This window comes from Rattus norvegicus, chromosome 5 (genome assembly GCF_021556685.1).
Source record: "Rattus norvegicus strain SHRSP/BbbUtx chromosome 5, alternate assembly SHRSP_T2T, whole genome shotgun sequence".
NCBI classification, from domain to species: Eukaryota; Metazoa; Chordata; class Mammalia; order Rodentia; family Muridae; genus Rattus; species Rattus norvegicus.
The window spans coordinates 149,402,057-149,412,112 of NC_141538.1; the positions used below are offsets into that span (position 1 = coordinate 149,402,057).

Here is a 10,056-nt window from a genome sequence, read left to right on the forward strand (position 1 = left end):
GAGAGTTGAAAGTCATCTTAGGCTATGCAGCGAGTATTGTGGCCCAGAGACTGCCCTCTCCTTCCTCAGGCTCCTGTGGTTCCAAGATATGATGTGTGTGCTGGTTTGAGTGAGAATGGCCCCCAGTTTGTGGAACTGTTTGGGGAGGATTAGGAGGCGTGGTCTTGTTGAAGGAGGTGTGTCATGGGGGGGGGGGGAGTTGAGACTTCAAAAACCCACTCCAGGTCCAGTCTTTCTTTCTCACCCTGATGCCAAGTTTCAGATTAGAGGCAAGCTCTCAGCGACTGCTCCACCATCAGGCCTGCCTGGCTGCTGCCATACTGTTCACCAGGATGGTCATGGACATCCCTTTTGAGACTATAAACAAGCTCCTCGGTTAAATGCTTCCCTTCATGCATTGCCTTGGTCGTGGTATCTTTTCACAGCAATGGAAAAGTAACTTAGACTGCGTGTAAAAGCACAGAGCTGTGAAGAGAGATGCCGTGGTGCCTCACAGATGGATGCCATAATGTATGGTGAGTCCCATTGGAAACAAAGAGTTATACAGACCCAGCCAAACAGCCAGGGGTGGTGGCTAATGAGCAGAGAGGGAGAGGGTTTTGTTTGTATTGGCAGCAAGCCTGGTGGTAGTGAGTGTTTTACCAAGAATCCTAGAGGGGTTGCCTGGCAGGCTGTCAAGGAGCTTGGTTACCAGAGGGGAAGAATGGAAAAGGGACAGAGAGTAGGGGATGGGACCAAGGGAGAGAAGAGGAGGGAGGAGAAAGTGATGGAAAAAGGAAGTTAGAGAAGAGGGAGGAAGGAGACTTGACTGGACAGAATGAGGGAGAGAAGACAGAGCAGGGGAAGGAAAGAGTAAAAGCCAGAAGGGAGAGGGAGGAAGAAGAGGGTTAAGGAAGATGGGGAGGAAGAGGGGGAGGGAGAGGGAGGAGGGAGAGGTGGGAGGAGTAGGCAAGAGTTAGATAAGAAGGAAGGCACAGAAACCACAGCATGAGAGTGGAGAGAGATGGAAAGGAAACGGGGAGGGGAGGAAGGGCAAAAGGTACAGGGTGGGCTTGGGGATGGCAGGTGTCTGGGACACAGCCCAGCTGGGCTCTCTGGTGGGTGACACTCTCTGGGTCTCTAAAATGAAGTGATGCAGGGCAAGCAACAGAAGGCCATTTGAGCCCAGGATCTGTTAGATGGTTTCCACCCTCCTCTGACTCTGACATATTCAGGGAAGAACTCGGCCTGATTGGGGCTCTGGGTGGGGTCCAGTACATCGCAGTCCCTCCTTCCCTTGGAGTTAGGTAGAGAATCTGAGGGGAAGATATGAAATCTGTATTTAAAGATGCAGAGTGCTAAACTGCTTGGATCCTGGGATCAAGTCTGCTGGGAACTAGATGAGTTTGCTGTATGACCTTAACCTTTCTGGACCAGACTCCTCCACCATCACAGGATGTGGCCAAGATATATGTTTCACTGTCCTGTGGTGCGTATGATGTGCTGGGGACATCCCCAAGTCATCGGTAGGTGCCCCCTCCACTTAATTATTAGAACTCAATTCCTGTTATGGTTTCCACTTCTCAGAACAGAACATGTAAGCCCTCAGGGACGCCTAACCGCTTCCAGTCACAGGGATCATTCACGGAAGGGCTGACTACCCTCCCTTTGCAGCCTGAAGCATGATCACAGCAGGGACTCTGTTCACTGCCATCTCTCATCTCTCAGGACAATGGGGCGTCAAGGAGATGCTGTAACCAGAGTCCCGAAGGTCGAGCCGCCCATCTCCACAGAGACCGATGAGCAGAGTTGGGAAATGAATCTTTAAACATGTCTTCTGTCTCGTCTCCTCTGGCAGATACGATGGAAAGCTGAGAACGGAGACGGGCGGTCAGTCAGGTGATCAGACACCCCCTTACCCCCAGCCTCAGGGTGTGAGTGTCTCGGGAATAAGGGACCCCACAGATGGGGTTAGTGAGAGTGGGTCACGGTGACACTGTTCAGACACTCAGGACAGGATGGAGCACTATGACAGGTCGTCTGGAGACAGAGTGGGATGGGGGGGGTGTTTCCCATAGCTGTGGACCATAGAGATGCAGTATCTTGTGCCACTGAGGGGCACCACTGCAGAGAAGGCACCCATTCAGTGAGACCAGGCCCAACCCCACAAACGCCTCTGTGGAATCTACTCAGTATGAGGATAGCCCTTAGGCACGGGCAGCTGATGGGGTACAGCAGCAATGCTGTATGTCCCTCCTGGGGTCTAGCCTAGTGTGTTCAGGCTGCAGTTTCATTTCATGCCTGCCCTGCCCTTGCGGGTGCCTCATCTCAACTCCACCAGGCATTTGCGCCCAGCCCCAATTGCGTATGCAGCACTGAACTCTTGGAAAGGCCCCATCTGTCAATATGTCTGCAGTCCCAAAGTGGCTCCTGCTTCAGATCAATGGTGTTTACCAAGCTGGGCAGGAAGGTGGTGAGTTATTTTTCTTCCCTCCCTGTGTACTTTCTGAGTCACCAGCCATCTCTCTTGCTTTGCAGATGAAGGTGACTGGCAGGCTCTGCTCCTGGGACGTCAGGATCATGTCGATGGCTCTCCAGCTGGACTGAATGCTGGCCTGTGTACTGCACGCTTGGGATGATGCCACCCCTCCATACATTAGCAGGGAGACTGAGTCACTTATCCTAGAAAGCACGATGGAGCTGGGGAGAAGGCTCAGTGGGTAAGGTTCACACAGGACACGTGTGAGGACCCGAGTTCGAATCCCCAGAACCCCAGAACCCATAGGAAGTCAGGCATGGTTGTCTGTTTCTCTGTGCTTGTATAGCAAGATGCGGTAGAGACTTTGTCCCAAAGAAGGTGGAAGTTCAGACAGACAGATGACAGGCAGATAGATACACGCACGCACGCACACGCACACACACCAAGGCCTCACTTTGGGCCCAGAACAAACTGACTGCTTCTTACTGCCTCCTCTCTAAAGTACTTTTTTAATTGCTGAAAGCTCTCATGTTCAATGTCGGCTCTTGTCATCCTCCATTGACAAATGGCAGTATGGAGATACAGACACATGGTACTGATCCCTTGTCCCTCATGGCTTCCCAAATCCCTGTTCCAAACTGCCAAGCTCCAGGGAACCTGGGCAGTCCATACCCTGCTGTGGCACCCATACTTCCGCATCCCCACTCCTTGTTCTTGTCTGCTTGTCTTGTCTGTCTTGAGAGGAATTGCCTCTCAGGATTCTAAATGGGAGCCTGTCCCCAAGGGATAGGGGTGTTTTCCCTTACCTGACACATAGTAGGTGCTTTACCGAGGACAGCAAAGAGCAACAGTGACAACCCAAGCCCAGGCTGAGACCCAGACGACCCCTGCCTCTGCCTCACTTCCGCCAGTGTGTCTCACATTAATCCTACTTTAAAAAGCTGGATTCCCTCAGCAGATCCACTTCGTTGGAGGGAGCCGTACCCGTGAAGACAGAGCTGGTCAGGAAAGCTCCCCCGGCTTGCCCATCACTCCAGAGATCGATGAGCTGTGATTGCTGCTCCAGCATCTGTCAGCAGCTGCCTAATTTTAGCCGGATCTTTGCAGGCTCCCTGCCCTGCTCGTCCGCCCCCCGTGGATGGCGAGAGACTCAGAGAAGCACCATTGATCTTTTGACTAAAGTGTCCTAATGAAATACAAATCTGTTGTCACTTAAAGAGCCATCTGTCATGGTGGCACAGAAGAAATGCTACCAGGAGAACAATAACCATAATTTCATTTTAAGACCCAGCCTTCCTCCCCCTTTCCCTGCCAGAGAAAAATCGATGTCTTTTACTGTTTCATTTTGCCATGGAGCAGTGGGGGAAACCATCAACAGGATGTTAAAGATATTTCCAGGGGTTGGGGATTTAGCTCAGTGGTAGAGCGCTTGCCTAGGAAGCGCAAGGCCCTGGGTTCGGTCCCCAGCTCCAAAAAAAAGAACCAAAAAAAAAAAAAAGATATTTCCAGTTTTGTGCCAGTGCGCCGTTCAGGACCTCGCAACTTCTTGCATTGAATTAGTGCGTATTTGCATGGGGGCTTCGTTCTGCTTTGGTGATCAGTGCTGTGTAAGTGGCACAGGGTACGGCAGGGCTCCCAGGGGGGGACCATCAGCCTTGCACAGCCTTAAGACTGCTTGGGCAGAGTAAACAGCCTGCCATTATCATTGGAGTATGAGATGTCCCTTAGTCCCCTGAACTGAGAGCTGATGGCCTTTGGGGATGGGATTAGATCCTGAGGGCTCAGACCCAATCAATTAATTAATCTATCAATGGATTTATGATAGTATTGCTGGAAATGTTGAAGAGTGGGAGACAGGGACTCCGTAAAGTAGGTCACGGGAGTGGGAGGGGGGATTGTAGCTTGCTGTAATGTCTTCCTTCCCGCTCCCCCTGCTTCCTGTCCATAATGAAGTGGGCAGTGCGCCCCTGCGTTCCCACCTCCGAGATGTTTTACCACCAATGTGTGTGTGTGTGGCCAAGTGAGCATGGACTGAGACAGGGAAAAACAAGTCACTCCTCCAGCCACTGACGTTCACACCTGCCCCCATAATCCTTGCTCCATACTGCTGATCTACAGACAATCCATTCCCTGCCCACCACCCCACTGCCCCCTCCTTCCCTCATCTGCCGTGGCATTGCTTCTCAGGAGTCTCCTGGGAGCCTGTCACCCAGGGATACGGCTCTTCTTCCCTATCTGACCACAGTGGGTGCCTCACTAAGGAGCACCAAGAAGGACAGTGACAAGCCTGGAGAGACGGCTCAGTGGGTAAGAGCACTTGGGGCACTTGCTGAGGATTTGATTTTGGTTCCCAGCACCCACACAATGACTTACAACCAGCTGTAACTCCAGATCCGTGGGCTCTGGTGCCCTCTTCTGGCCACGGACGTCTCTGCAATCATGTGCACACACCCATCTCAGATTAACAAATATACATATAGTTCAAAGACAAACAAACAAGAAACCCATACACATAATTTAGGAAAAAAAAAACACCAAACCCTTCACAGTGTGGGTGTCTTCACCACTATGATGAAAAAATGCATATGATGGAGAGACAGCAAAGATAGAAAAATGGAGCGGTACACACGCTGTGGAGAGAGGTGGAACTGGAGAGGCGACTAGATACCATAGTGGCGAGGACCAGGCTGATGTGAGGAGTCTACGCTGCCACCTAAGGTCATGATGCTGCTACCAAAAGTCATGTCTAGGGCAGAGGTCCTATTGCCATCCAGGTCTATGTTGATATCCATGGTCTGTGTCAGCACTGAGGCCATGTGGATGTCTGAGCTCTGCGCTGCCCTGTGAAGCCATTTGGATGCCCATGGGCCACGTTGCCACCAAAGGGCCATACTCATCTGTGTGGCCTGTGCTGCCACCTGAGGTCATAATAATGCCCAAGTCCCTGATGCTGCTGAGGACCATGTCTTGGTCCTTGGTCTACTGCAACCAGGGACCATGTTCTGTGGTCCCAGGAACCGTGTGACAGCTCACGATCAGTGCTCCTGCTGACTGTAAAGAACAAGGAAGCTACTCTCCCAATGAGATCGATGACCCCAGATGCACAGCTGACAGAGAGGGATACAAGAGGCTTCTGAGACCACCCTGCCCCCACCTCAATCCCCACCCTCTCAGAGAAGTAGCAATCTAAATAGAAAAACCAATGAAAGAGCTCTTCATTCAGAAAGAACTGTGGTAAGGATGTTGAAGTCAGCTTCCCGTCAAGGATGGCTCTGGCAGGGGTGGGGGGGGGGAATGACTCAGTTCTATCTAAGGGGCAGGCCACTGAGAGTTTGACCGTGCTCCAGTGAGTATATAGATAACACACACTGGACTTTTATATTTAAATTTTTGGGTTTTTATTCGAGGGGGGAAGGTCACAAGGGTGGGGGATAGACATGGAAAGACTGAGAAGTGATGGGGTACATGATGCAAATCCCCCAAAGAATCAGTACAAATATTAAGTTGGTAAGAAAAAATAAGAAAGTAACTCTTAAAAAATTAAACCTAGGGCTGGAGAGATGGCTCAGCGGCTAAGAGCACTGACTGCTCTTCCAGAGGTCCTGAGTTCAATCCCCAGGGACCACATGGTGGCTCACAACCATCTGTAATGAGATCTGATGCCGCCTTCTGGTGTCTGAAGTCAGCTACAGTGTATTCATATAAATAAAATAAATTTTAAAAAATGTCTTAGGCTGAAACATTTCCTACTAAAAAAAAATTAAACCTAGATCTCTCATACATAACCCAGATCTACCAATCATGGGGATTTACCCAAAGTACCCAGAGTCTATGCATTATAGAGATCCTTGCATGTTAATGTTCACTACAGTGTTGGTCTCAAGAGCTAAGTTCTAGAGCCAGCCCACGTGTCCATCTACATAAGAATGGATAAAAAAAAAGGCACAAAGACACAATGGATTTTTTTTTCATCAAGAAAGAGGAGTGGACTTACACGGTTTGCAGAAACATGGACACAGCTGGAAATAATAATATTGACTACAATAAGCCAGTTTCAGAAAGACAAATATTGTATGTTTTCACTCACTTGTGTTACTTGGTCTTATACAGATGTCTAAAATCAAGTATGTGTGCATATGAAGTGAAAGTAGGAGTGATATCTTCAAGGGGAGAGCAGGGGTTATGGGGTGGGGAGGCTAAGGACAGGGGAAGGGAGACAGGGGAAGGTGGACGAGAAAGGGAAGGGGAGCAGCTCAGGGGAGGGGAGGGCATAAAAAGAATACACCAAATGCATAACAACATACGTCATGTGTATAACGGTACTGTGTACAGTGAATATACACAATGATATCTTAAAAAATAAATAAAGTTTAAAAAGCGACTCCTCTCAAGTCACTTGAGTCAAGCATTTGATGACCGAGAGCTTAGAGCCTGTGGTTGGATTCACCCCTTGGTGGGCTCAGGTTATAATGGTTTTATGGGAAATACTGCCGAGTAGCCGAGACCCAGCTGTCTACCTGTCAAATAGCAGACACAGATGGGCAGTGCCTGGAGGGAGGGAGGAGAGGTGCTACTGCGAGAGGTGCCTGTTCTCCTGGTGTGGATGGACTGAAGGTGTGAATGGTGAAAGCCTCCTTATGTTTAGTTGCTTTCGGATGGGAGATCTTTGAGACCTGGGGAAGATAACCTGACTCCAGTGTCACTCAGTGATTTGACAGCAGAAGAAGAGAAGCTGAGTTCCCTCTGGTCAGCTCCGTCTAGAAAGTTCCTTCAGACTCTGTTCATGTGTCCCAGAGTCTCAGCTGGTGTTGGCTGACGTTTCAGTGTTGGCCTAGGAGGAAACCTTGAGAGAACATGTAAAGAGCGAATGATGTCCCCAGTGACCGTCCATCACTGAGGTAGGCACGGCCATGTCGAGAAGGAACGCCTCAGACATACGGAGACCTGGCCAAGTCTTCCCCTTGTGGGATGTTCTCGGAACTGGCAATGCCTCGGGGAGGAATATTGGCAGTATGAGCAAAGCTGGCAACCAAGCCTCCTCCTCCAGGATGTTCACAGCCTGCGACTGCTCACCCATGGAGACCTCCAACCACGACTACCTCAACCTTCCCTCTGCTGCATAGAATAAACACTTGGGTTCCTGTTTGTTATGGTCCTTGGTGCCCGTCAAGCAGAGTGTGCAGGGCCCGCCCAACCCTAGCCTTTCTGTACTTGTGTCTCTGTGACTGCTCTCTCTTTATCTCTTGGTGCACCAGCCAGAAATCCAAGATGCACAGGACACAGAACTTTATGTATGCTCTTTCTTCTGCCTCTGTTTCTTTGTCTGTCCGACCATCTCTCTCTCTCTCTCTCTCTCTCTCTCTCTCTCTCTCTCTCTCTCTCTCCTCCTCCTCCTCCTCCTCCTCCTCCTCCTCTTCCTCTCTCCGTGTGGTGTTTGCATGCATTCACATGTGCAGGCATATCCACCTGTGTGTACATGTATGCACAAGCCAATCGTTGATATCAGCCTTCCTCAATTACTTTCCATTTTAAACATTGAAGTTGAGTCTCTCATTTGAGCCCAAACCTTGCCAGTGTAGCTACTCTGGCCAGCCAGCTTCCTCTGAGGATCCCCTCCCATGCTGGGGCTGCAGGTAGGCCAGTTTGCCTACTGAGCATTCGTGGGAGCTAGGGATTCGAACTCCAGTCACCACACACGCACAGCAAGCGCTTTCCCCACCGAGCCATCTCCCCCGCCCCAGGAATACGCTTTTCATCAAATCAGCTTTGCTGAAGGGCAACTGCGATCAAACGCGACCGTGAGCATTCAGTTTGATGAGGTTTGACGGGCGCCCACAGGTGTCTGCTCTCCCTCGCAGCCGCAGCTCAGACATTCCCATTAACTCCGAGATCTTCCCTCTGGTCTCTTTGCAGTCAAATCCTCTCCCCCGCACCTTTGTCTGACCTCTATAACTTCATTTTTTGTCTTTTCTAAAGTTCAGATAGATGGATTTGTACAATTTTCATTCTCTGTCTTTTTCAAAATCCGACACGACACCTTAACGTTACCCCATGCTGCTGGACGTCAGTTGCTTGTAACATTTTTATTACTGCGTAGTGTTCCAGTGCTTGGATGTGTTTTATTTTGCTCGGCTCTTCGATAATTGATGGACTCTTTCTATAACACGTAAGGGGACTCATATTTTCACACTCGTCTTTGGGCAGAGAGGTATGACTTTTTTTTTCTCACTGGCAAATAAACATCCAGTGGTGGTTGAGGCATAGCACAGATGCACGTTTAACATCTTAAGATCTAGTCAAACGGATTAGAAAAGTATCTAGTTCTCATTCCTGCCTCACTGTATGAGAGAGTCCCAGGGGGGCAGCAGCCTTGCCCACACTTGGGGTCAAGCTTGTCAACTTTAGCTTCTCTAGTAGCTTCATGGCATCACCTTACCGCAGCTGTAATCATGTTTCCCTGATGACGGATGCCACTAAATAGCTTTTGAATGTGTTTGTCATTACACATTACCCCAGTTCCCTTTAATTATTAACCTGATGCAATGTAGAGCCGTCTGAGAGGGGAGCCTCAACTGAGAAATTGCCTAGGTGGGATTGGTCTGCCAGAATGTCTGTAGGGGATGGGCTTGATTTTTAATTGGTGCAGGAGGGCCCTGCCCACTGTGGGTGGTACCATTCCCTGAGCTGAGCTGCATAAGGAAGTGAATGAGGAATTGAACCAGAGAGTGTCGGGCTCCAACGTCCTTTACACTCTTGAATCCACTTCTATACTTTTTTCTTCTGGCTGTAGTTAGTTTCATATTTCTATGCACACCTAGTAAGTTTTCTTGGGACCTGTGTGCTGTTGCTTACTGAGTTGAATTATATTTCTTTAAATAGGGTTAGATTTTGCTTTGAGAAGCAGTTGAATGATTCTAGACCACTTAGATAATTTTGGAGTTTTCTGCTGAGCCTTTTAAAGTGGATTCCGAGGGTGTATTCACCAAAGGTCAGTGCTGCCTGAGTTTCAGAATGTGATGATGCCATGTTGATTACAATATTCTTCCACTCTAGTTCCCAGCCCTGTAGGAGCTTCCAAATTCTTCTGTCCCTTCTCTTCTTGAGGTTTTTTTCCCTGGCCTGAAGTACTTTTCTTCCCTCCGTGGCAGAATATTCTCTGCCAGTTTCTTAGCCGGACCCTTCTAGTCTAGATCCCTTTCCTCCTCTGCACTGTCCAGTTTCTGCATTTTAGCCAATGGGGTCTTTCAGAGCCCAGGCCCCGCCTCTTCCTGTGTGGATCTCTTGCGTTCTGCTGTAGTCTGGAAGCTATTGGCTCAGCTCACACAGTCTCTTCTGTCATTATCGTCTGGCACAACCGTGGCGCTATGTCTAGGAACTGTTGTTTTCTTTAGCCTCGTTCACTTCTCTAGTTACAAAGGACAGGAGGATACATTCTATCCCCACTTATTAAGCGGGACTACAAGGTCCAAGTTCAACTCCTGTGATTTTCCCAGTGGTTTGCTTTTGGTTTTATTTTATTTTGTTTTGTTTTGTTTGTTTGTTTGTTTGTTTACACACACTTAAACATTCCAGCTAAGAGTCTGATTCTTTCTTTCCGG

General features: G+C 49.2%; 1 long non-coding RNA gene across 1 annotated transcript; it reads left to right on the forward strand.

The window, feature by feature from the left end:
• The first annotated feature begins 282 nt into the window (after positions 1 to 282).
• LOC148006074 (uncharacterized) lies at positions 283 to 3,956 on the forward strand. Its single transcript, XR_015621454.1, has 3 exons — positions 283 to 510; positions 1,708 to 1,878; positions 2,518 to 3,956. It is a non-coding gene; the product is annotated as an uncharacterized LOC148006074 (long non-coding RNA).
• Positions 3,957 to 10,056: the final 6,100 nt, after the last annotated feature.